The following is a 27,503-nucleotide window of genomic DNA, read 5'->3' on the forward strand; positions in this document are numbered from 1 at the left end:
GAGCACTACCATTAAATGTAGAGCCAACACAGAGTCTTGGGGTGTGCCCTGAGCGAGTTCCTGTGCAGGGCAAGGCAAGGAGAAAGTTGGAAGTAATTTTCTCTTTTATTTTGTGTTGGGAAAAGTCACCAGGGTGGCTCCTGGGGGCAGATCCCTCCCAGCTGGACCAGCCCTCCCTCAGTGGGCTCAGCTGGGAGCAGTTGGAATTACCCTCAGGTGCAGCTGTGGCCCGGGGGTGGAGTCAGAGACCTCTCATGGGTTTTTCTTCCCTGGAACACCTGAGATGGTGCCTGTCCAGCTGCATAACATTAGTTACCATCACCACAGGTAAGAGCTTTATTGCCACATGCTTTCTGATTCCCTGCCCAGTGTGCCCAGGGAGCCAAAGTGTGACTTGGAAAATGCAAAAACCCTCGGATTTGTGGAGCAGCAGTGAGATGGGAGGGTGCAGGTGTGCTCCACAGTCTGCCCAACTCCTGCACAAGCAGTTGTGTCCTTCACTGGCGTCCGAGTCCTGTCGTTCCAAGGCAGGTATGTGGCCAAATTTGCAGGAAAACCTGTAAATTTATGTGGGAGCCTACACTTGGTGGGGGAGAGAGGGAGAACAGGGGCCTTGCCGTGGTGTAAATGTGGGACTCCTCTGTTGGAAGCCGCCGTGGGCTGAGGCAGGGGCAGGCTGGTTGATGGAGAAGTGGTTGGAATGTTCGGTGCTGCGGGTTCCTTACGCCTGGTGGGTAACGGGGAAGCCCCGGGGTGAGGGCTGCGAGCCGGAGCGTCGGTGCAACGAGGAGCAAACTCGGTTAAGCCCAGGGTTCTGTGGGTCTGGATGGCGCTTGATGGACGCGTTTGCTGGGCTGGGAAGGGGGATCCCGACCGCCGGGAGCCGGCGGAGCTCAGCGACTTTAATTAAGAGGTTCAGAGCAGCAGCCGGGGGGGCGATTTGTCGCTTACGGAGCATTCACCCGGCAGCGGGGGGGTCGGGGGTGTCTGCGGGAAGGGCCCGGCTCCCCCCGCAGCCCCCGTTCCCCGGCGCTCCCCGCTAGGTGGGAGCCGCGCTCCGCGCCCGGGAGCGCTCCCGGCACCGCCGGTCCCTCCTCGGAGCCCGGGAGAGAGGGAGGGAGAGAGGGCTCCCCTGGTGGGCACGGCAGCCTTGCCGCCCTCCCGCAGGCCTGGGAGAGTCCGACCTTTCACCAAAAAACGTTTGAAAAGGCGTCTCATCTCCCCCCTGGGAGCAAGCGGGGTGGGAGCCGCTGGGATGCACCGGGGGGACCTGGGGGGATGGAGAGTCACAGAAGGAAGGCAGAGCCTGCTCCCGGGGCTTGGGGGCGAAGGACACGGCTGTGACTGTCACTTGTCCTGTGCCTCGGCTCAGGGACCGTCCCCATCCCTGGGTGAACCCTCCGCTGCCGCTGAAATGCTCGTTCGAGGCTCGGAGCGGGGCGGTCGCTGCCTCGCCATCCTACACCCGTCCCGGGGCAGCCGTGTGACCTTTCCTGGGCTAAATCCTGAGCTCCCTCCTCTCGCTGATTGCCGGGCTATTTTAAGTGACAATAAATGCCGAAGTATCAGTTACACGGTGCCTTACTCCTTGAGACATCAAACGGATGAGACAATCGCGGGCAGTGACACCTTCCACAGCTCTGACAGCCAGGCTGAAGGTTTTCCAAGGTCAATTCCTAAAAATGTGGGCTTCACCTGGAAGTTTTAGGATGAAAAACTACCTGGTCTCTAGTAGGTGCCCCTGTAGGATCTAGAATGCAGGTACATTGGTGCAGTGGATGGTTGGAGGGATCCCCTAGGGATGTTGCAGCATTTCTCAGGCTGGTGCTCTCCCAAACAGTGTCAGTGCAGGATATGTCCTGCTGGAGCAAATGCCTCCAGTCCCACAGATCAGGGCTGTAGAGCTGGGCTCTGAGCTTGGACACTGTTTTAACCCATGGGCAGCTGCCCCCACAGCACTGCTCAGCCCCTTCACGTGTTCCTGGGCAATGGATTATCCGTTGGTATGTGTTGAGGGCAGGGAAACTAAGGATTTAATAGGATCAGGTCTAATGTCTGGAGCAGCCAAAATAATTCATCAGCTTTGCTGGAAAACCAGGTGATCTGACCTTGCCAATGCCAAGCTTCATCGAGGCAGATAATAAAGGGTTTCATGTTTAAAGAATGTGGCTCCAAGTAAGATATAAAATTGTTGGCATTGCCTCAGTGTAGAATCCTCTGCGATTTGCCTCTGCCCACCCCTGCTTGCACACACACACGTTTGGTCTTCAAACCTACCCCTTTGAGCTTTGGAATATCACAGAAGTCTGTATCTGTTGGGAGAATGGATGGTGGAATTGGAGCAGGGTGTTGGAGTTCCCACTCCAGAGCAGGGATGGCACACAGATGGCTCCTGCTTTGCAAGACCTGGGCAGCATCAGTCCTGCCCCCTGCCTGGTTCTGATTCTGAAGGAACTCTTTCTAGCTGGGATTGGTGCTCTCTGCAGGGTTTTGTTTCTGCAGCACCAGCAATGCCCAGGTCATGGTAATTCCTCACCCAGCAGTTCTGGGATGTGTAAGGAGCAGGGCAGGAGGAAGGAGCAGTGGGAGGGTTGGAGCATCCCTGTGAGAGCAGCAGGTTGAGCTCAGTGGCTGTTCAGGGTGAAGAAGCTGCTGCTGTTTTGTCAGTAAATGTTAAGAACTGGCAGGACCTGACCCCTCCTTGGTCAGTGCTGACCCAGTGATGCTGACCCCAGCCCTGGGCAGTTTGGCTCCCCAGCCTGTGTGTGGCCAAGCCCTGAGAGACCCTGGCAGTGGGGTGAGTTCACTCTTGGGCACTGCATTTATGAACATTTTATGAACATTTTAATAATCATTCCAGGAAGGGCAGGCTGTGTTGTATCCCGTGGCTTGGCTATGGGAGGGGACTGTGTCCTGTCCTGTGGCTCAGTCTGGCTGTGAGGGCACTGCTCTGGAGCCTGAGGGCTTTGCTGGCACAAAGGGATGTGCTCCCACAAGAAACCCCCATGGCCCTGTCCCGACGAGCTCTTACCTTAGTGCCTGCAGTGGGGCTGCTCCCCTGGGGCCAGTCACTGCCTTGGGGCCAGTCACTGCCTTGGGGCCAGTCACTGCCTTGGGACCAGTGTCACTGCCCTGGAGTCACCACCCTGCCTTCTTCCCCGAACCGGGGATTTGGGATTTCCCCTGGACACAGCAGTGATTCGGGGTGTCCCCCCCTGCTCTGAGACCTGGGGCATTAGAGATGCTGGGGGGTCCTCCCAGGAGCCTGGTGGCTCAGCTGCCCTTGGCTCTGTCTGTCCCTGTGCTGCTGCTGCCTCTCTGCATATTGCAAGCTCATTCTGATGTGCGCTAATGCTATTATCCTCCAGAAATTGAAATCAAGTCTGAACCTATAATGTTTCACTGGGAGGGAATTGGGGTTATATATTCCTGTGTACAGCAGCATTCTATTTCAGTCATAGCATTTAATTATGATTGGTGTGTTAGTGCCCACCAGAGCATAACAAATTGTCATTATGTTATTCTGCTGAGTCTAATTTAATTGGCAAGTTGTCACAAAAGCAATTATCCATCATTTATTTTGTTGCCATAACCACATCTTGGAGAGCACCTGCTGTCTGAAGTGGAAAGGCTCTGCAGTCTCTTGGTCCTGGATTTCTTCCACTTGCCTGACACAAAGACACCATTTCCTCCTCTCATTTAAAAATATGTTCCTCATTTCCCAGCGTGGGCTCGTGAGCAGGGCTGGAAATGCTGCAGGAAATGCTCTGTGCAGGTGGGGACTCACTGGGACATCCCAGGGCTGGTGGGAGTTATGGGGGCTCGTCCCCTCTGGAGACCTCAGAGCCAGCACAGTGCACTGCCTGGGGGGGGGTGGTGGTGTGAGAGCCATGCACCCTGCCTGCCTCCTCACTTCTGGGAAGTCAGGATGAAATGAGGAGAGAAGGGGAAGTTTGAAATGAAACATTCTCTGCCCGCAGTAAATATAACACTTGGCTTCTTGCAAATCATCTTGGGGGAGAAAAAAGCCCTTGAACTGCTGATGGTTTATTTTGGTGTCTAAAGGTACAAAGGTGGGCCGAGAGATGTTCAGATGAGCTGAGGGTATGCAGGGGTTCAGCCCTGGCACCTGAAGCCCAGTGATGCCCTCTCATTTTGGAGCTGCTCAGTTAAGGAACAAACATGTTATGTGTGACATCCATGTTGTCCATCACCAACCTGCTCCTGCCCTGGCCGTGTCTCCTGTCCTGGCTGACACGGCACGGGGCACCTGTGGCATGGTGGGTGCTGAAACACACCTCAGCTCCCCCACCTGCCATTCCCTTTGTCCCACAGCTGCTGGAATCCACCCCCCAGCCACTGCCAGGCGAGCTGGGGTGCTCTTCACTGAGCAAGTTCCCGATAAGGCATCTGGGCTCCCATAGAGATTAGGAGGCTGGCGAGGGAAGATTAGTGGTTTCTTATAATCCAGCAGGCAAAGCAATATCAGACTTCCCGAGACCAACCCAAAACTGCTGATTTTCTCCTTCCTGAGATGGCACGTAGCTGTGACCTGTTCACTTCTGAGATTTTGGAGATTGCATCCCAAAATCCTGCAAGGCTAATGCAGACTCATGAACTCAAAGCCTGTGACTCGCTGTGATAAATGAGTAAATAAATGAAAATCTGTTCTGATGTCTGTATTTCTTTGAGATACTCCCCTCTCCGCCCTGTCTGTAATCTCTTCCCCTCTGGTAGTTCTGATTAGCTGCTAATGAGGAAAGATGATTTTGTAGTTAAAGCACAGAGAGAGGGGTTTTTTCCTGGTTCTGTTTTTTCATCCCTTCCATGCCTTGATTTCCCCGTCTGTGTGCCAAGATACTGTTGATTTAAGATGGATGGTGTAAAGTTCAATAAATGCATATTTTCAAAGCAGTTTGTTTTGGAGAGGGGTACAATGTCTTGGAAAGGGAGGAATCATAACTTTTCCCTCCTGGTGTTCCCCCTGGGACTGAAGCCAAGTGCTGGCCGTGTCTCATTTCCCAGCACTGACAACCTGGTGCTGGCCAAGCTCTTCACTCGTGGTCACCAGGAGAAGGTGTGGGGGTGTCTCTCCCGTGCCTCTCCTGTCACTTACCAAGATTTCCCCAGTGATGGAGCTTTCCCCTCTTCCCTGGGCTGGGTGTCAATCCAAAGGGATGAGGGGACCCCCTGCTCCCCTCTCTCCTTGCTGTGGGTGACAGGTGTGTGTCACTCACCCTGTGCTGGGTCCTGAGGACACCAGTGCAGGGGTCGGTGCCCATCACTTTACCAGGAGGAGGGAGAAAGTCTGGGGGAGGGAATAACACTGATTTGAATAAATCGATTTCTTTTTCCTCCTGTGTGACTCAGGCTGGAATTCCCCAGCCACTTGCTCTGGAAAACTACCAGTTCCCTGCGTGCCGTGGGTCCCTCTGCAGGACCTGAGTGCTGAAGCCCTCTGGAGGTGCCATCCCTGCCCTCTGTCCCATGTTGCTGTGGGTGCAGGGCTCTCCTGGCCTCACTGGGAGAGCTGCATCCTTTGAATCCCCGTGTGTGATTTCCTGGAGGAGCCAGGAATATTCAGCCTCCCTCCCTTGGTCCTTTTGCATTCTCAGAGCATTTAATGAATTTTACTCTCATTTACCTCTTCGTGCCACTTTTGCTTCTCCCACCAACAGAGCTCCCAGAAATCTTCCTCCTCCCCTTTTTTTTCTGCTGGGTTTGGGATTTTTATTATTTCCATTCCCCCTTTGCCCTTTGGCTGGTGTCCACAAGGAAAGGAGCAACAGTAGGAGGGAGATGGCAATCCTGGAGGAAAGAAATTCCATTTAATCCAGTGATGGCTCTCGGCAGAGCCTGGGAGCCACTGGGGCAGGTGAAAGGTGCTGGGTGCAGGGTTAAATGTGCAGCAATGCCAGCAGATATTTGTGTGTCTGATTTATGGGTGAAATTCCTCGGGATGGAGGAGGCATCACGAAACTGCTGAGTGTGATAAATAACTCATTGCAATGTATTATTTAGCAAATTATAATGAAAAGCAGAAAATATACAGAGGGGAGCAGACAAATACATTCCCCAGTTGGCAACTTACTGACGGTTTAGAGCCAGGAGGCAGATATTTAAGAGGGTTTGGGAATTTCCATGGCTTCCCCTGCAGATAAATCACCCCTCTGCAGATGTGTTTATTGGATGCCCTGCTGCTGAGTTTGATCCCGGGGGATGAAATCACTCCAAGATCTGGGGAGAGGGAGGACCCCAACCTCTTGTCTTACCGTAACCAGTGAGGCAGGAGCTGGAACTCACTGGAACTGTAACCCACTTCTTCCCAAGGAGGGAAATCACCTAGATTTCCTGGATCCTAGGGCTCCTGGGTCCCAGCAGGTAGGATGGGGACGGTCCCAAACCAGTGTGTTTGTGCTTGGACCGGGCAGGTGAGATGTCCTGCCTCCCACAGCCATCCCTCTGCGCCTGTCCGAGCATCCATCCAGGCACGTGTCCCTGCGGGGGAAAACGGGAGGCTGAATTCCCGCACGGCTTGCCGGGCAGTTGTTTCCCCGTTTGCGGGTGCTCCATCCCCTCGGCAGCCCGGCCCCGCTCCTCTCCCCCCGCGTGGTGCCCGCGGTGGCACCAGGGGGTGCTGCCTGATCGCGCTCGGCGCTGCCGGTGCCGCCGAGGGAACGGCGGGGAGCTGACTTGGTTTTACCTGTTTGTTGTTTCTGCTCATTGTTGTTTTTATTTGATCGCTCCTGTCTCCTCCCTGGGTGTGATGGATGCTGTTGGGATGGGGTTTTCCGTGGCAGAGCGGGATGTCCTCTCTGCTCCTTGCTGTTGAGGTATTTAAAAATTTGTGGTTTAGTGGAGGAAAAACACATCGTTGTGTTGATGAGCTCTGCCTGCCGGCCTGGGACTACAGCAGGGTGTCTGGCTGGCACAGACCCCTCCACTGGGGACGTCCCACATGGCCCCAGCTGGGCTTTCCTTGCAGGGAGCAGCTGCCCTTGCCCACAATATCCCTTGGGTCCACAGGGAGCCCCAGACACTTCTCCAGCTGAGCAGGAGGTGCCCTGAGAGGAGCCAGTGCTGGGTTTGGGCATTGAACTTCCAGCTGCTGCAGAGCATGGGGCTTCCAAGGTCTCCTCTGGGCTGAGCACGGGCCCTCCAAGGTCTCTGTGGGGCTGGGGCCGCCGGATCAGCGGGATCTGTGGGTTGCCAGGGCCGGCTTTATCAGCAGCACAGATAGTGTAGGGGCCTTCAGCCGTACAGGGGAGGAGAAGATAAGAGACTTGGAGAGAACTTGACTGGGTGACTAAGATAAATTTACTGTACTACAGGAAATCGAAATGTGAAATAAAGATCTCAAACAACTGAAATATTTAAAAAGATACAGAAGTTGGGTGTGTGAGAGCCATTCCGAGCGAGCGGCTCCCGCCGGGCCCGGCCCTTATCAATCCATCACCCGGCCCGGCGGAATTTTATAAAAGATAATAGGGTGGAGGGAGAATTGAAATAGAAACTATCCATTACCAGCAGCTGAATGACAGGTTCTCTGTGCAAAATAAGATCATAATTAACAGGAGAGAGAGACTGAAAGTTTTCAGCTTTCTGCTGCTGTTTGTTTTCCTCCCTGGCTCTGTGGGGCACAGGGGGCTGGGGGGGCTTGGGATGGGCCCTGGGGGGCTCAGGGTGCAGGCAAGGGCAGACTCCCAGCAACCACCAGTTTTGTGGTGTTGGAAGGAAACCAAACCTACTGTAATATCCAGAAATATCTAAGAAAGAGGTGCCTCCATGGCACCCCTGGGTGAGCTGAGCAATAACAGGGACCAGTCTGGATTTTCTGCTGGACCAAACATCAGGTGTTGCAAACTCTTCTATTCAGCTTCTCCTTCCTTTCTTTGCTGCCTCACAGTCCCACTCTGCTCATGAGGCTTCCACAGCCTGGGAAAAACCCAGACCCTCCTGTGTCACTCCTGGGAGGGAGGAAAAGTTTGGAGCCTGGACTAAGATCCAGTGCCTGTGGTCTCCTTCCCACCATTGGTCCAGTAGCTGCTTTGTCCCTTATTTTGGGAATGTCCTGAGCGCCACAGTCTGTTCTCAGGGTACTTCTGTTGTGACTTTTTGGAGGGGCCCTCCAAAACAGCAGCTTTTAAAAGATGTGTTTCGTTTTGCAATCCTTGGTATAAGAGGGTTACCCAGTCCCCATCTTCTGCTACTGATGGCTCTTTATTTTCTCAACACAGGAGGCCAAAAATACAGCCAAGATGACCAGCCCTGCTCCGTGGGACCCTGGGGGGATTGGAAAGGTAAGTCACATCTTCTTAATGTCGTATCAGACTTCACCCCCTTTCCTTGCTCCACTCCAACACCGTCTGCTATTTCTCACAATTAAATCCTCATGAACATCAGCAGGAGCCAGGTTGTGTTCCCTGCCTTTAAAATGTCCTTCAAACCACGAACGCCCAACTGAAAACCTTTCGGAATGTTTTTCCTCCTGGCTCATTTCATTTGGAAGCAGCGGCAGGAGCACTGCTGCTGTTCAACCCCGTATTCTGAGATTGCAGTGTGAGTTAAGGAATTAGTGAAGCACTTGGAGTTGCAATAAGGATAGATTGGGTGGATTGGAATGCTGGGAGCTGGGAAGCTGTGATCATACATGGAAAGCCTGACAGGGAAATTGTCTATAAAGGCTAATGGAAGTCCTGGGTTAAAGGGAGCAGCTACCTCAGGCTCGTGATGCTGGGAAGGAAATACTCCTAATTTGCTTGTGGTTAGTAACCTGAGACATAGTTAATAACATGAGGAGGGACATTTGAAAAAAAAAAAATATATTTTATGCCTATTTTGGAACAGTTCATCTCTGTGTGTTCTGCACACAGTGTTATCCTACAGCTGGAGACTGAGCCTCCAGAACCTGCTGCTGGTTTGGTCAGTACCCAGAGCAAAGTCAGTCTCCATCTTCCTGGGGCTCTGCCTCTCCTCTTGTGTCGTGGGAGTTCAGAGGGTGTCAGGCAGATTAGGTAGGTCCCTCTGTGCCCTTCCTTCCATGGCAGAGGGTTGGAACTAGATGAGCTTTAAGGTCCTTTCCAACCCAAACCGTTCTATAATTCTGTGACCTTCAAACAGAGCAGTGATTGGGTTCCCAGCCCGTGCAATGCCACAAGAGGTGATGTGTGAATACAACCCCACCATCTGCCCGTCGCTCAGAGGGTCCAACAGGTTGTCAGGCAAAAGGCTGAAATTGGCTCATTTCTGAGATGAGATGATTTAAAAATGCCCAAGGTAGAGGAAATGGATACATTACTGTTGTTATCTTCATCGCTGCCATCACCTGTGTGCCAGAATGCAGCTCGGGACTGAGGGGCCAGCACAGATGTGTAGGGGGAGCTGGAGCCTTTGAGCTGCTGAGTTGCCCCGTGGCCTTCAGATTTGGAAATTAGGCAAACAGAGCTAGTGCTGCTCCAGCACATTAATTGGGTGGTAACCTTTGCATAACCTTTAGAAAATCTTTGGCTGTGTGAGTGCACAGCCCAGAGCACACACACTCCCGGGATGCTCAGAGCATCACTCGGGGTGAAGGTCTTTGGGCTGGAGGAGATGTGGGGGGTGTGTCGCACCCCAGGATTTGTGTGACCCCTAAATGATACTTCCCCACCATGGTTTGGTTCACTCCTGCTTCCCGGGGGCTGGCCAGGGTGTCCTTGGCTCTGCCACGGTGCTGAACTCGGGGCTGAGCTCTCTGCTTTGTCGAGGGGAGCTGGCAGAGCTGGGGCTGCCGGGGCTCAGCCCCCCCGAAATGCTGCTGTGGCCGGACCCCTGTGCCCGCACGTCACACCCGTGCAGATGATGCCCTGTGCCAGTGCCGGCTCCATCCCCCCTCCCCGCATCCCCGGGGGTGCAGCCCCTGCCCGCCCCGGCAGCAATCACAGCCCGCGCCGCCGCCAGATTGCCTTGTCCGTTCCAATGATCTTTAACTCCGTTTTTCCCCGAGCAATCAGAAGCACTTTCTCTTCGTCCAGGTGGTCTTTTCCTATTTTGCTCTCTCCAGTCCCAGGACCCAGGGCAGTCACATCTCATCACGCCTTTTCTCAAGCCATTTGTACCTCCAGCTTTTTCTGTTGCCATCAATTTAGTGGCAGCCTCTCCTCCCTGCTCTGCTCCCCCCGTGCCAACAGCAGCTTCTTCGGGAGTGAAACTCAATCTTCAGAGCCTCAGCAAATGCAAATTCCCTGCCCCTGCAGCCCGTGCCCACCTGCTTTTCGTGCAGATTGGAGGGTGCCTCCCCCAGTTTCTTTTGGGAGAGGGCCAATCCCTTAAAAAACTTTTTCCTAGAGAGATTGTTACAAAGCAGAAACAAATATGGACTTTTAAGGAGGGGTCTGTTGGCTACTGAGGAAGTAAAGACCGAAAACATGCAGTAATGCTGCTTTCCCAAAGGCTGAATAATAATAACAACAATAGGAAGAAATTCTTCCCTGTGAGGGGGTGCAGGTTGCCCAGAGAAGCTGTGCTTTTTTTTGTCCTTCGATTGCCCAGGCTTCACCCTGGACTAGAAATCATCCAGCAGCAGATTGCAAAACACAGGATAGTCTGCGCTGTGTATCAATAAAAGAGAAAAATATAAGGATATGGGAATAAAAGATCACTTAACGGGGAGTCCATCCTGCCTCCCGTGCACTGAGCATCAACTCAGCAAAACACTTTAAGTGTGTGATTAAATATAAACTCACTCTTCAGCCCCTCGCTGTTCAGTGAAGCAGTTTAGCAAGCACTGAAGTATTTGCTGAGCAGGGCTTTGCCATCTCTCTGTTTTTCCTTGGGCAGAGGAATTAAACACACGTTGGTGTCACCTATTAATAAGGCAGCAAGTAGCCACAGCAGCGCCCGTGCAGCACAACCGAGCTCATCATTTTTCTGTATAGGAGCAATTAAGCTGCACCAGGAGGCCTGTGTCTTTATATCATCACCTAATGACAGTGCAAAAGTATTCCAGGGAAGGAGAGTGGGGAAAAATCACATCCATATTTAATTGGCAAAGTTATCACCTTCGCTTCAGAGCCCGAACTTGCAGCCCTTCTGGCCAATTTCCAAGTCAGATCTATTTCCCCAGACTGGAAAGCGAGGAAAGTGTCCTTATATTATACTTCTGCAACAAAATACCTCTTGAAAGCTTGTGAACATGCTCCCAACTGCAGTAAATAACCAATAGTCCCTGTTCTTTGCAGCAAATGAAGATATCTTTGAGCTGTTACACTCCTTTCAGGTTTTTTTAAGGAAATTATTTGTCTTATTATTATTCTCCAGCCCCACACTTGCCTGTCAGATTAAATTTTTTATTGCACTAAACCACAGAGCCATCTGGAGCCCCTCACATCCTGCTCTCGGTACCGGAGCGCGGCAGCGTGGCCCTTCTCTGCAGCGTTTTGATTCCTCCCAAGGTCTTTCTTTTTTTTTTTTTTTTTTTTTTTAAATGTATTAAATTCCTCAGTCCGTTGTTTCCATCCCCGTGTCCCCTTGGCTGTGTTCCTCGGGGCTCAGCATCTCGGCCCCCTGTCCCTCGTCCCCGTGTCTCTCGGAGCAGCAGCACAGCGAGGAGCAATGGGGGCTGTCGGCTCTCATTAGGAGGGCCAGGAGATCTGCTGCTGTTCCAGGGGACTGGCTCTCTTCAGCCAAATACCTCATTCTCCAGCTTCTTCATTTCACTTTGCGAGCCCCGAGGTCTCCTGTCGGTTTGCAGCGCTTTGCTCAGGCCCCGGGGTTGAACTGAAACCGTTTATCTCTTTCTCCCCTTCTCTCCTCCCTCCTGGGTGACGGAGCCCGTGGGATCCTCAGGTGTCATGATGTGCCTCAGGACTCCTTGACTGCCTTTAAATGTCAGCAGTGTCTTGATGGCTCCTTCTGAGGGTTGTCCCTGTGGCTGCTCTGGGGCTCTGGCACTGGCCAGCAGAGAGACCCAAAGCCATGGTCTGGCCCTCGTTAGCTGGCACTGGGAGTGACCACAGAAAAACCTCCCCAGGGAAGAGTGGCCTTGACTACCTACCCCTTCTGGGCTTGACCTTCCAGCCCTTCTTGGCTTTGCAGTACCCTGTGGCAGAGGGTATCGCCTCAACATGTTCTGAAGAGACAGAGAAAGAGGAAAAGAGAGAAAAAGGAGAGGAGAAATATCGATAACTTCCATCTCCTCAAGCCCAGTAACTAGCTTTTGACACTTCTCCGCCACTCCAGCTTCACAAAGCCCCAGCTCTCTGAAGATTAATTGATGTAGACCACTCAACCTATTTTCAAATCCCTTTCAGTTACCATTTAAAACCTTCTGATTTATTTTTTTTGATAAAGTCACCGAGGCTTTTTATGGATTCTCAAATGATTGTCCAGCTTGACAAATTGGATTCTTAAAGCTGGTTCTTTCAAGAAAAGGATGTGGTTTGACAAGACAAGAAACAGCTCATCTTTGAGACAGGGGGATAAATAAAAAAAAAGAAAAAAATCCCATTCTCCCAGTCAGGTGTTGCTCAATGGGTGTCTTGCTCGTCACTGATAATCTTATCTGGCTGTGATGGGAAGGGACCCACACAAAGGGGCCCGACCGGGCTGGAGGGCTGATACGCCGCTGATTAATCGTTCTGTCCAGCGTGTGCAGAGCCTCAGGAAAGGTGATTAATGCCATTTGATAGGAACTCTGACCCCCTCCCCTCCCCGACACCGCGCTGGGGGCACCTCCTGCCGCCGGGATGGATTGACTCCTGCCAGGATGGATTGACTCCTGCCTCCCGGGGCAGCGGGCAGGGGGTGGCAGCTGGGTTGTCACCCCGGCCTCGTGCTGAGGTTTGTGAGGTCGTGTCGCTCCCCAGGGCTGCAGTTGGTGTTTCTGATGGAGTTTTTGTTGCCTGTGCTCAAACCCTGCTGGGGTGTCCAGGTATTGTGTCACCCCAGGCTCTGCAAAGAGCAAAACCATGTTCGTGTCTAGTGTGGGGATGGGGCAGAGCAGATGTGGAGGTGAGAAATGTGTTCCTGATCTTTATGAACCCAAACAGGGTTCATAATCCCAAACATCCCCACTGTAAGATGCTGGATGGGGCTTGGTGGAAGGTCTAGTGGAAGGTGTGTCTGCCCACAGCAGGGGGTTGGAACAAGATGTGGTCTCTGAGGTCCCTCCCAACCCCACCCATTCTGTGGTTCCGTGTCCTCCATAACTGCCAACAGCAAATGTCCTTTTGGATGTGACTGAATAAAACCTGGGTGTGCAGACATACCCAAGGCAGCTGCAGGTCCAAGAGCAGCTGGAGCAAGGAGCAGCCCAGGCTGTGCTGAGGAGATGCTCAGCTCTGGCCATGCAGAGCCATCGTGCAGGCGGGTCCTACAGGACCTCCGTGGGCTCTGGTGGCAGGTGATGGGGTGGCACATTTGCTGCCATTCCTGCTTGGTGTAGGGAGAGGTGAGGACAAGGGACCTCCTCAGGGCCACAGTCCCACCAGGAGCCAGAGCACAAGGTCTTCCCAGGCAAGACAAGATGCAATCTCTCTGTTTCAGTAACGCTTTTCATTTTTTAATTGACTACTTTCGCTTTGAATATTTCCCACCTGGCAGTTCCTCTGAATAATGGAAATGCATCGTAACTCCTACCCACTCCCTACATTGAATGACTCTGGGTGATACTTTATATCTTATTATGATTATTTATTATGATGTCCACTTTGGTTCTGTAGCAGAGGGAGATCATTAACCTCTCCTGCAGTAAAGAGAACTCTCTGTGTTGTTTTCAAAGCCATTAAAGCTTTGAAAACTCCTCTTTTTTATTTTTTTTTAACTAAAAAACCGACAGGGCTGCATAATAAACTGCTGACACAGGTTGGTGGATGCGGGAGGAGCGCGGACCCTCCCGCTGGGCCCCACGGAATTGCAGGCGGAGCTCGGAGTAAGGAAGGAGTTATTTGCTTGTTAGAAAACACACGTGGGGTGCTGGGAACCCAGAGGCAGGTTTTGACAGTGCTGAGAGAGGAGGAGGTGGTCCCAGGAGGGATGGGAGATGCCACCCCAAGGACATGTGTCCGAGGGGAGGTGGAGGCTGCGTGGCCACCCTTTGGGCTGGTCCATGCACATAAAAGCAAATTCCCTTACTCCTCCAAGAACACCCATAAAATCCCCCATGATCTCTTGACATCTCAGGGTGCTGCTGTTACCTGTGCTGGTTTTGGGTGCTTCTTCCCCTGTGCCTTGGTGAGAGCGAGGAGCCTCCTGTACAGATTGCTGCTCTCAGAGGCTGCATATGGTCTCGTAATGTCTGTTTATGGTCACTTAATGTCTATTTATGGCCCCCTAAGGCCATCCCCAGATGCTGCTTCTGGCTGCTGGACCTGTGTGTGGTAGGGATGGGGGGAACCACTCTGTTTTCCATGGCTGGCTGAGGTTTCAGCTTGGCTGTGGCTGATTGCTGGACACACAGCTCAGCTCGCTGGGAGGTTTAATCTGTTATATGGGAATTTATCTCCAAATATGGGGAGAGATAAAAGCAGATGCTGTCTCTCCCACCTGGGCAGGCAGCATCTCTCTCCTGGAGATGTGTATCCGCTCTGGAGACTGTGCTTTGCTCAGGACCAAGAGCTGATCCTGATTAAAATCCTGTCTGCAGCAGGAGGGATGCTCACGTCCTACAAAGTCACCTTGTCTCCCCGTCCACACTGTATTCCCTCACACCCAGCAGATCCTGAAACAAGATGTTCCCCATCTCCACGTAACCACAGGCTACTTTAATGTGATGGCTGATGGTAATAAAGCCTCTGTGGATGTCCCTGTTTTTGGAAGCACGTTGTGCTGCCCATATGGCTGGGGAATACGGAGCCTGCAGACACGATGGGATGTTAATGAATCAGTAGCTTTATCTGGCCTGTCCACGCCTCTCAGAACCAAGAGGGTGCTGTTCATTAAGTTCTTGTTGAGATGCCATCCTAAAGAGAAAAGCACCTCTCCATAAAAAAAATAAATATCTGCAATTCCTCGTTGTTCACTTCCCGGATTTCCAGCTGAAATTGGCTCTGTTTGAAGGCCTGGAGATGATGTTCCTAATGGCTCTAAGTACATTGCTCATGTCAGGGCCATACAAATTTGCCTCTGTAGCTGTGATGCACCTCGGGGGAGGTGAGTGTTTGCTTTTCTGCTAAGCAAACAGCATGACCTGACGGAATATCGAGAATTAGGTGCTGTTTTCACCTGCCCCAGGAAGCTGTGGCTCCATGTACCTGCTTGCAGCACCTCCATCCCCATCTCTCAGGAGCTCCCTCCCGTCTCAAATGCTGCCTGAGAATGAGTCTCATCACATGTGGAAATGTTTTCACGCTATTTAAAAGGTTGAGGTGTTAAGGCCCAAAAGAAGTTGAAGGACGTGCCTGCCTGGGAATGGAACCCCAATCTCTGGACACCCAGCTGGGACTGTGGGCACTGGAGCAGAGCATCCATCACCCCAAGGTTAAGTGGGAAGGGACCGCTCAGCAGCCTGAGCAGATGAATAATAATTATGGAATATTAATATTATCCAGAGAGCATCTGTAACTGCTCCAGCGGATCCTGTGGTGTAACCTTGCTGCCTGGCCAGAAACCCCTGCTGGCTCCTGACTCGTCACAGGAGCTTTCAGCATCCCATGTCAGCCAGGTGAGCTGGATGGAGGCACTTGGACCTGTGAAACCTAGACTGCTGTAAGGGTGATGTGTGGAGCTGCTGTGTAGCCTGCATCCCACCAGGGCATCCGTGGCTGCAGGAGTGTGTTTGTGGCTGATGCACCACGTCGGCCTGGGTTAGCAGAGATGCAGTGTGGAAGCTGAGTGACCCCTTGTTTCCCAGGAGCCTCCATCCCCGGGTGCTGGGGCAGGCTGGGGTGGTGTGTGCCGCTGCAGGGGCTCACCCAGGGAAGGAACAGGAGTTGGAGATCAGAAAGGAAACTAGGCCAGAAAACGCAGCAGATAGTTTGCAAAAGGATGATCCAAGCAGCTTTGATATGGATATGTTCCCTCGCAAAGACACAGCGCTGGAGAAGCTCTTCATCAGTGTCAGGCGATGACAAACGACGGCGGGGGAAAGTCACGGGGCTGCGGCGCCTCGTGCAGCTGCAGCACCTTGGGAAGGATCCCGGCACCGCTCCGGCCCCAATTAATCACGGCAGAAAGGATTGTCTTCTCCTCCGTGCTTTTTATAGCCTGGCAAATGAGGGAGGGAAGGCGAGGAGGAGGAAAAACTGCATGTGGGCACATTTTGGGGAAGATCATACCCCATCTCCAACTTGTACACAGAGACATCCCTGCTTGGCTGGTGGATTTGTTGGGAAAGGCAGGACCTGCCCTTGGGTCAGGTAGGGAGTGTGGTGAGGAAGGAGAGGGAAGGCAACAGCAGTCAAACACGCATTGGCAGCTGGGATTGTCCCTGCATGTGCTGCTGAAGCCAAGGGTGGCACAAACCATCAGGGCAGGTTAAACAAGAAATTAAAAAAAAGGGGAAAAAAATCAAACCAGAGTTTCTCAAAGTTACCTCCAGTCCCTCTTTTTTTTGATGAGTTCCCTTGAAGCCTTGTCTATATAAATGTTGAATTATATGGTTCCTTTGACTCTTTACTAGAAATTGCTCTGAATTACTTTTTTTTTATATAATCTGTTCCATTTCCAGCTCTCTGCTGTAGCTTGCAGAGGAATATCTGGAGCTGACTGGCTCATTCTCCTGCTGCCAGGCGGTTCTGTGGCGGTGTCTAATAAAGTTGCCCCCTGTTCCACTGTAGGGCAGCAATCTGTAATGAAAATTTTATGTGAGTGGTTGGGAAATGGAGTTGAAATCTGGGTTTCAAGTATGATTTTCGTAATACTCCAGGCATATAAACACATGTGCGATATTTGGGGATCTGGAAATAAAAGGGATCGTTTTCCAAAAATTGTGGTTTTGTTAAACTCCCTCTTGATGGGATCAGTGGGAATGTCGCCAGCTCAGAACTCCCCCTTGGAGCCCCTCTGTGATGGTGTGAATTTGGGAACTGGAACAACTGCCCCGATGCTGTAACTTGAATTTCTGGGCCATGTGCTTGTTGATCCCATGGAGAGGGTGGAATATGTTTGGAGCTGGTGTATCTAGAAGGGAAGCAACAGCTTTTGCCTCCTTCCCTCTGCCATGTTGGTATTTAAGTATTACTTCTGGTTCTTTCAGCACCATCCATCAGTGCCAGGCCCTTGCTGGGGATGCTTCCTCCCCTCTCTCTATGTGTTTTTATGTGCTGGTCATCCAGGGAGGTTTCTCAGCACAGGGATTGTGTCTGTGGTCCCTGGTGGGATGGGGCAGCACCAAGACATGGCATCGTGGTCATCCTTCCCCGTGGGGATGGCACTCCCTGGTGTGGGGTGATTGCTGTGAGGGTCTCTGTGGCCTGGGGTGGGATCCAGGCAAACTTTGTGTCTCAGCCGCCGCTGTTTGAATTTGGCACATCTATGCTAAACACGCAGCGTCAGCCCTCTCTGGGGCTGATCAATATTTAATGTGGAATTTACAAAGATTGACTTGAGGATGCGTTTAAAATTGGAGCTTTAGCCGTGGGTGGCAATTTCCGAGTCGCAGCAGTGGAGTTTGATTATTTAGAGAGATGGCATTTTGCACGTTTAAAATAATCCTGAGGACCGCGGGGCTGCCGCAGCCCCTCTTCCCCTAAACTGTTGACTTTTCAATTGTTTTGTTTGTTGATGTTCAATATTAATCACCCTGGTTGCTCGCTCGGTGCTGGGCTGGGCTGAGGGGCCCAGGCAGTGGGTGCTGGCAGTGATGGGGTGCAGCTCCCTTTTGGGGTTTGGTGTTTTGCTGGGGTCCAGGAGCCAAAGGTGTTCTGGGAAGGGAGTCCTGTGGCGTGCCTGGGGCATGCTGGCTGTGTGTGTGGGCATGTGCCAGTGTGTGTTGGGCATACCCAGGTGCTCCAGGTTGGGGGACCAACACCCTGTGTGTGATCCCACACCACGGGCAGTGACACACACCTGTTTAGGGACATTAATACTGGAACTGGAAGTATTCAAGGCCAGGCTGGATGGACCTCTGAGAAACCTGGTCTAGCGAAAGGTGTCCCTGCCCCTGGCAGGGAAGTTGGAACCAGATGATGTTTAAGGTCCCCTCCAACCCAAACCATTTTTGAGTCTATGACATTTAAACTGGGTGAGCTTCCACAGCCACCCCAGGCTGGGGTGCTCTGCAGAAATCCTGGGTTGTGTCCTTTACCTGCTTGGGCACACTGCCATTCCAACCCTCAGGAGCCGGGCTGGGATCTCCCTTCCCACCCCCAAACTCTGGCTGTCACTGCTCATCTCCCAGCACACGAGGCCAGGGTGGAATGTTCTGCACACACACAATGTGCACCGATGGAATTGCTGGTTTATCCTGGTTTGCTCGTGCTGTTGCCTGTGCTAATGAGAGCTGACAGGTTTGGAATAGCTGGTCTGTGTTTGTTTGGGTGCTGAATGCAGCAATCACGAGAGTGCTGGCCATGGGATGGAGTGTGGGGACTTGTCAGTTTATGGGCCGGAGCTGTAAATGATGGATCCACAGAAAACAACTGTCCAGGGGCACGGGTGCAACCAGAGCAGCCCTGAGCTTGGCTGTGTAAAACCAATTCAGGCTTTCTCTTGAGGCAACCACAGAACTGACCCCAAATTTAACCAGTCTCTGCAGTCCTTGTGAGGAGAAGGAAACTCTTGTAATTGCTCGTACAACAGGGAGAAAATATTTTTCTTCCTTCCCTTTACCTAATTTTTCTACTCAATTTTGTGTAATTAAAAAGCTTGAAAGCAACTTGTTTCATATATGGAAACAGAGCATAACATATGGTAGCTATAGAGCTGTTCATGAATGTGATTGTTTTCATATTATAGAAAAAAGAAGTGGAATTGCATTGCTAAATCCATCAGTGAGGTGTTGGTGAGGTGAGTGGGGGGCACCCGTGGGTGCAACCTCAGCACACAGCCCGACTCTGTCATGGCATCAGATGTCTTATCAAAAACTTTAATGTTGGTGATTTTCTGCTCAGTCACAGAGCCCCCTTCCTGCCTGCACACGCCAGGTCCTGAATGCCACGGGCAGCAGTGGGGTTGCTGGGATCCAGCCATCGGTGGGGTCTGTGTGGGTGGGATGCTGGCTCTGATTTGCTGTGGCAGGTCCAAGCTTTCACACCAAATAGCACGTGCAAAAAAAAAAAAACAAGAAAAAACCAAGGGCTCATTTCCCTTCTCCTCCCCCTTCAAATTGAAGCACAAATATGACAAGTGTTATGATGAAGGCTGAGCGCGCCCCGAACATCTCTCCCCTTGCAGATTACTATGTAAATCAGCCACTTAATATCTCTGCTTCCCTTCTGTGTGCCAGGCTGGGGACGTGCTGGGTGACAACCCCAGCCCGTGGTGGGTCACACACCGCCGGGCTGGCGGGTGGGGACGCGTGTGCTGCGGCAGAGCAGCTCCCGTGGCACATCCTGGCTGATGCAAATCTGGACAAACAAGTCATTTACCAGCCTTTTTAATAGTAACCTGGGGTGTTTTCCAGCACCTCCTGTCTAAAAATCCAAGTTTGGAGAGCTGGGAGATGAAGGCAGTGTCACTGGGGACTCTGGGGACAGGAGCTGTGATGTCTCTGTGGGTTTAGACCATCCTTAAGTGCTGCAAAGCCTGTAACAAGCACTCAGAACACATTGCTGCTGCTCTGGAAGAGGAGGGGGTTTCCCCACTGCCCTCACTCTGCAAAACTTGGTTTTCCTTGGTAAGAGGGAGGGTGATGGCTCTGGGTGGCCAGGGGAGTGAGAAGAGGCTGGGCTCATCCTTGCCCAGCTGGCTCCTGAGCTCTCCATGTACAAGCACTTCCCATTCCTAGATGTAGGGATGGAGAAGGAGGAAGGGTTTGATGGATGAGCAGAATGAAACATCGGGTTATTACGCGTGTGATCTTGTTTCCTCTGTGGCTGGGACTGGAGCACAGGCTCTTGGGGCTGGGGGTGCAGCACCAGGGGTTCAGCTTTTGGGGTGTTCCCGGCAGCCACTCGGCACCGTCCCATCAGACCAACGGGTCTCCAGGCCCCCCAGCAGGCTCCCACCTCAGATTGCTCAAGTCATTTAATGTCACACCTCTAATGACTGCATTGCATGAGCCCAGCAGGCTCAGCTGGCCTAGGAGGCTCAGGGATGGCCATGGGGCCACTGTCCTGCCACAACCATCTCAGGTCCCACCCGCAGCCCTGTGCCGGGGACGGAGCCGTTAACGCGCCCGTGATAACCCCCCTCAGAACCCTGATCAGCCAAAGGACCTTTGCTTCTGGTGGGTTTTAATCTCCCTTATTTTGCTGCTTGCTCTGTGAGGAGACTGAAGCAGCAGCGGGACACGACGAGCTGCGTCGGGGTCGTTACTGCGGAGCCGCGATGATGGAAATGGTTTCGGAACAAAGACATTATTAATGGAGATGATAAGCGGGGAAGGTACACCACGCTCGTGTACCTGAGCTCGCCCGGGTTGTACTTGGCCAGCACATCCATCTACTGGTTGTATCCATCCATTTTTTTTAAAGGCCTCCACGGGTGATGTCAGCCTGCCTGGCAGTTCTGTGCCATTTAAAAGAACCAAAACAAATTAACTCCAAAAAGTTCACGTCTGAAATGGCTGCTGCTTCCCAGCTCCTGGCTGTGAGCGAGGGGGGGACACACCCCTGGACGGCTACTGACCCTAGGGATCCTTACAGAATTATTCCTGCTGGATTAGCTGTGCTGGGATGGAGCTGAGCTCTCATTGTCATCCTAGGGCACAGCCCTGTGCCCACCGTGGGGGCCAGGAATGTGGGCACTTGGCAGAGCTGCTTGTCCAAGAGAAATGCAAATATGGGACAATCAGCCTCCGCAGCAGCAGAGTGGGATGTGATGAAACCCAATCAGTTAATAACCCTTCACAGCACTGGGAGAATTGTAGATGAACGTGCTTTTAAATGACAATTTTTTTTCCTCACCGGAACTATTCCTCCGTGGTTTTTCCTTAAAAAAAGAGCTAATTCTGGTTTGTGTCTGGCACAAAGGGCCACTGGGTTCACAGCCCAGAGCCAGGGAACCTCGGCAGAGCTCTGCCATTGCATCCTCTTGCACTCTTTTGGCTCCTGAAAAGGCACCTTCCTCCTTGCAGGTGGCTCCCTGAGCCTCCAGCTGCTGGAGAGGGTCCCATGGGGCTCTCACCTGGAACCCCAGGGATGCTGCCCCATGGAATGTTGCACTGAGCTAGAGCTGCTGGCACGGGAATAAACACTGCAGGAGCAAAATGGCTCAACAGACAGAGCTGATGAGCACGAGGAAGAGGAGGCTGTGAGACCCGGATAGTAATCAAGGCTAATTTGTTGATTTGCCATCCGGAGTCATTTCTTACATTATTTTTTCCCCCTACACAATTTGTTCGGGGAGGGGGGGTGTGAGCTCTCCATCCTCCGCCGAGCTCCGAGCGAGCTCCGTCTGCCTGATTAGGGGCTGTCGGGATGATTGATGTGTTCTTGCTGGAGAAGGTGAGTCCCTGCGCGGTGACAGCTGCATTTGACAGCCCGGCAGGGACGGGTCCTTACCAGCACCCTCCTCTTCCCACACCTCCGTGTTCCCAGCTGGACAGTGCTGAGCTGTGGCTCCGATGTCCTGCCAAGGTCAAATCAGCGACCTGCCCAGCACGGGCCCTTCGATCCCCTGGATAAGGGTGGGGGGAAGGGGCATCTCCTGGGCAGGCAGTGCCCCTGCCCAGGGCCCGTGGGTTTGTGTGGAGGTGCCGGATGCTTTGCTGCCTTGCGAGGGCTGGTGAGCCGTGACACTGCTGGGAGAAAATACCAAATACCGGGAAAAAAAATCTTACTTAAGTCTTTGCAAAGCCACAGATAATGCACTGTGAGAGTGAACAACCAGGATGAAAAATAATTGCACTCCTATTTTTCTCCAGCTTTTCTTATCAGCGACTTTATCACCTTTGGTTTTATTTTACACCTTATTTAGACTTTACTGTAATCCCAGCTATTTCACCATTGACACCTCCTTAATACCTTGTCTAACACCTCTGACACCTCCTGGCTAATGCCCAGCCCCTGCTCCAGCGCAGAGCAGGAACAGAAAAGAGCTGAAATGGAGAGAGGGAAAAATTATTTACTGCCCAGGCTCTGTGAATAATAACCTCTGAGGAGGAGGTGGGGGCCAGCCCTCCCCGTGCTGCTGAACTTTGATACCTGCCACATCCGTCTCCATCTGCCCATTCCCAACTACGGAACAATGGTGCCACCAGTGTTCCACGGGAAGGAGAAGTGAGAGGATTTATTGTTCCAGGGAAACTGCAACCCAGAAAGGCTCAACTTAGTGAACTGAAGCGAATTAATTCCTCTCACTTGGGCACCCTGTGCAAAGTTCAGCCCTATTTGAAATATTCCATTTCCAAGGGTCTGGTGCTGACCTTAGTGCCTGCTGCCACTCCACCAGGTCTCTCCATGGTGGTGGGGCTGTGACCAGGGTTTTGTCCCTGACTGCCAGCCCTGAGGGTGCTTTTTAGGGGCTGATTCTCCTTTGGCAGCTGAGGATGGTACCTGTGGGTTTGCAGGGAACCCTCCTTTGCAATATTGAGAGAGTTTCTAAAGAGCTCTTGGCTATTCCTGGTTTTCTAGTGGAGAGGAGGCTAAATGGGATGCCGGGGCACCTGGTGGGCTTTCGGTATCGTAGAACCATGGAATGGTTTGGGTTGGAAGGGACCTTAAAGACCATCTTGTTGCATTCCCTGCCATGGACAGGGACACCTCCCACTATCCCAGGTTGCTCCAAGCCCCGACCAAACTGGCTTTGGACACTTCCAGGGGTGGGGCAGCCACAGCTTCTCTGGGCAACCTGTGCCAGGGCCTCCCCACCCTCACAGGGAAGAATTTCTTCCTAATATCTGGCCCTGTGGTCTCCAACAAGGCTGACTTTTCCTGACAGGAAAAAAATCCCACTGAACCCCAGTGCAGGGGATAACACAGCACTACACTGCATTGTTCCTTCCCTCTTCTCTCTGAGCCTAAAGACCATGGCTACATTACCTAGATTTAACTACCCATTACACAAACTATATCTCTAAAGCGAGGGATATGGCAGCTTTATTATAAGTTTATTACATGCTAATTCAAGCAAATAAATTTGCTCCAGCTGTGGAGCAAAGGAGATTAATAACCTCGAAGATCACTTCGCTGCTTTGATGAGTTTCTTGAACAGAGTGGAGTATATTTAGGAAGAGCAACTAGATTAGTCAAAAAACCCCTTTAATTATTAGTGACACTGTGCAAACTGCTTCCTATGAGTGGAATACCAACTACTTAACTCCCTGACCTTATTATTCAAATAAACACTCCTTATTATAGCGACATGACTTGCTCATCAACACATCAGATCAGCTGCCTGGGTGGGGGTCTGGGGTCCCCGCTGTGTCGGCAGCCGCCAGCTGGGGCTGTGTGAGGGGTATAACGACCCAAAAGGGTTTGAAGAGCTTCACGTGCCACACAAGGAGCAGGGAATGGCTTTGCTGGAATGCTCTCGGCACTCGCCCCTTCCCCTGCTCAGGGTGTTGGTACTGGGTTTTATTCTGAAGTTAATTTAGATTTTTCTGCAAGTGTTTAAGTGTGGAAGCTCTGACCTGCCTCGGTGTTGCTGATGTTTTAACGTGTGGATTGTAGAACAGCCTTGGGGAGGGGACTGTGGGGTTGTTCTTGTCGTTGGTCCTCTCCAAGTTATTGTTGCCCACCTGTTTGATGGAATCCAGGGAAATTTGCACTTGCTGGTTTGTCTTCATTGTCTCTGGAGTGCTGGTGGGATGCTGGAGCAGGATGAGGGTATTTTTTCCCCTTTTTGTAGGTAAAAAGCAGGAGAAGAGGGGCTTCCAAAGATGGTTACAGATGTCGTGAAAACATATATGGGTGTTTGCCAAAAAGTGGATGATTGTCAGAGAGACTTCCCAGCACAGAGTTTTACCCTGAAAGTTTTTCTGGGGAGCACTGAGCTCCCTGAGACGCTGCAGGATCCCAGAGGTGGTGGTTTGGGAGGGCAGCAGAAAGCAGGTGCTGGCACAGCCCTGCAGCACCCACAGAGCTGTGGGGAGCTCCTGCCTGTGCTGGGAACAAACCCCCGCCTGTTTGGGGGCAATTGTGCCGTTTTGCTCTTTGCCACTTGGCAGCGAGAGAAGGGTATTTGTGACCCTGTGCCAGGGCCGGGATACGGGAGGGATCAAAAGGCACCTTCTGCCTTCTCCCAAGGGGAAACGTCCCCGGCGCCTCATCCCGCGCCCTTAAAGCGCAGCGGCTGCCCTTGAGCCTGACGGATGGAGGCGGCGGCTCCGGCGGAGCAGAGAGGACAGGGAGCAGCGATCCGCATCACCAGTTGCTTCCCTTCATTTTCTCTGGTCCCGTTTTAGCCGCCGGCCCAGCCGGACTCGGTGGATGCTCAGGGGACTGGCAGCCCGGAGGTGTCGCAGCGTGGGGAGGGGGCCCGGGGTGCGTCCGCCGTCTGTGGGGAGAGTGTGGGTCCCACCACCCTTGGGAAAGCAGCAAATCCAGAATATTCTCCTGCCCCTGTGCTTCCCGCTCTCCCGTCTCTCCGCTGCAGAAGGCAGCCCCTCTGCCTTCAAACAGTTTCTATTCTATGTAGAGCAAGCAAAAATGATGTGTTAAATACAGCCCGGGCTGAAGCTCTGAATCAAATCAATTCCTTTTTGATTCTCCAGGCTTTTGAATCCCCAGCCCTGCCGGAGGATTGTTAGCACAAGAATGGGGCTGAAGGAGCAATCCTTTCGCAGCGCTATTGACTCAATTATTTTGCCTCTTGATTTTCTATGAGCGGCCGCGCCGATATTCTGATTGCTAATGGCAGAGCATTGTTCCGCACCTCGGGCTGGAATACCGACGGCCGGGGCTGGAGCACCGCCATCCCCCCGCGCTACGGGTGGCATCGGGACCTCGTTTTATTTTGATGGATGCAAACCGCAGCGCTCGGGGGGTGTGCAGAGCGCGGCGTTTCACCGCGGGGACCCTCCGCTGGGCTCCGGGCTGCCGCTGCAGCCAAGGGCTCCCGCCGGGTGGGATGTGCCGGTGACCTTCCCCCGTCCGCCCCGGCATCCCGGGATGTTCCCCCGCGCGGATCGATGGGGCCAGCGCGGCACAGAGCGGCGAGGCTGCATTTACACAGGGGCACGACTATCGATATTGACAGCTCGGCCGCGCGTCCTTTGGACCGGCCTGTGCTGCCAGCGCGTTGGCGATGCCCCAGAGGCCGCCTGTGCCCCGGGCCCCGAGCGGGGGTGGCGGGGGGGCTCCGGCAGCTCCAGCCCCGTGCCCAGGTGATGGTGCTGTGCCCGCTGCTCAGGGCGTGATGCTGAGCCCGGTATCCGAGTGGTGCGCTGAGCCTGGCACTGGGTGCTGCACCCCTCCGGGTGTTCACCTCCCTTCAGCATCCCAGCTCAGGCGTCCTTTGCTGTGTTACCCAGCCACTGCTGCGGCAAAGCAGGACAGGGATGGGACGTGGCCTCGGATCCACCTCCAGCCAGGAAGGTTTGGAGCCCACAGCCCAGCCCGGCTCACTCTTTCAAGATAAAAGAGAGGAATTCCCCACCCATCTAAAGGTGGTGAAGGACTGATAGGAAGCACTTTGAATCTTTGGATGAAAGGGGCTGGGAGGAACAAAACGCTCCCTTGCTTTGAAGATGCAAAGCCCTGTATAATTCCTGAGCAGTTTTATTGGTGGCTCAAACACGTCGCAGGCTTAGAAAAGGCAAAAGTAGGAACTTTCACCTGCTTTTTATTCTTGCTGATGTTTATGTCACATCAGTGCCCACAAGGTGCTCTGTAGGATGTGCCCATCATCACCAAGTGATGGACACACTGGAAGTGCTGATTCCATACCTGCTCCCGTCTCTCCATGACTGGAGCCAGCCAGGGTCACCTGGTTAATGCACGTTTCAGTCTTCATTGCCTTTTTAACTAGTTTTTAATCAGCAATTATTAGTGAGTGGGAGCGGTGTGTGGGCTCCTCTCTCCTGCTCCCACAGCGAGTGCCACTCAATATGTCACAGCAATTAGCACCCAGTGGCAGCAGCAGACTGTGGGCTGGACACTGCCACCATCACTGGGACCTCAGCTGGTCCCCAGGCTGCCAGGAAATGCAGCAGAGAATGGGAACGTGAGTGAGCATCATCAGCCCTGACCCCATGAGGGTTGTTAATGCTGGAAAGGTCAAGCTGGGTGTGGAGACTTGGGGACCTGGGCTGGCTGCCAACCTGGGATACAGTGGCTTGGAGAGGTGGGTTTTTCCACTCATACCAGAAAGAGACTTTGATTTCACAAGGGTATGCAGTGATAGGTAAGGGGAGCACGGCTTTAAGCTGAAGGAGGGCAGATTTAGGTTGGATACCAGGGAGAAATTCTTCCCTGGGACTGTGGTGAGGCCCTGGCAGGGGTTGCCCAGAGCAACTGTGGCTCCCCCATCCCTGGAAGTGTTGGACATGGCTTGGAGCAACCTGGTCTAGTGGCAGGTGTCCTTGCCCATGGCAGGGGGGTGGAACGAGATGGTCTTTAAGGTTCCAACCAAACCATTCCACAGTTCTATGATGTCCTTTGTTTGCCCCTCAGAGCAGAAATGACGGAGAACTGACGGAGTGGCGGCTGCGCGGGAGCCAGCGCCGGCCCGTGGGAGCCAGCTCCAGCCTGCTCCAGCCTGCTCCGTGCTAATTCCAGCCGTTGCCGTGGAGGTAAATAGCAGGAATCAGCCTTTGCCTGATGCACAAACGGAGTCAAGTAGCGGTGCCCTTTGCAAAGCGCTAATGAATTACAAGTGTCTCTCCACACACGGGCGCTGCCACCGCCTCGTGACCAGCTGAAAACCGCAGCCCCGCGCCCTCGACACGTGGAGCTGCTGGAATTGCTCATGCCTGATGGTATTTGAAATAATTAAATGTAGAATGGTATAAAGGGGTGGGTTTTTTTGGGGTGGGTTTCGTTATCATCAGGGTTTCAGTGCTCTCAGGCTGGGTGGCACCCTGGCTCACGCTGCCGCAGGGACCAGTACCCAGCGGAACAAATGAGCTTTAAACCCCTCTATTTTATTATTCTTTATTAATAATGAGGCAGCCCTTGTAAATAGCCATGAAAGGGAGTGTTTAAGCTCATAATTAATAAGTGCTGGCTTGATTTCTGCTGCTGAACTGCAGCCTCCAGATGCAAGGCTCTGCTGAAGAGCAGAGGGTGCTCAAATTCTCAGCGCAGGTTAATAAACCTGGGAAATACCCCCTGGGACCCTGGGATTGCCTGGACAGCTGGGACAGCCATCTCCAGTGTGGGGCATCACAGAGCTGAGCCCAATGGAGAGGGCTGGGGGATCTTGGGGCAGGGGTGTAGGATGGGGAATTGGGGGTACAGGATGGGGAGGGATGGAGCACAGGGATGCAGGAGCTTTCCTGCCCCGTGGGTACCACAGCAGGGACTCCCCAGGGCTTGGTGCCC

At 52.8% G+C, this 27,503-nt stretch overlaps 1 long non-coding RNA gene across 1 annotated transcript; it reads left to right on the forward strand.

Annotated features, from left to right (window-relative positions):
* Positions 1-182: 182 nt before the first annotated feature.
* LOC127480872 (uncharacterized) lies at positions 183-26,890 on the forward strand. Its single transcript, XR_007908043.1, has 3 exons — positions 183-327; positions 8,238-8,300; positions 26,634-26,890. It is a non-coding gene; the product is annotated as an uncharacterized LOC127480872 (long non-coding RNA).
* Positions 26,891-27,503: the final 613 nt, after the last annotated feature.

This window comes from Manacus candei, unplaced genomic scaffold (assembly GCF_025592945.1).
Source record: "Manacus candei isolate 608988 ecotype Guabito, Panama unplaced genomic scaffold, ASM2559294v1 h1tg000076l, whole genome shotgun sequence".
Classification (NCBI taxonomy): domain Eukaryota; kingdom Metazoa; phylum Chordata; class Aves; order Passeriformes; family Pipridae; genus Manacus; species Manacus candei.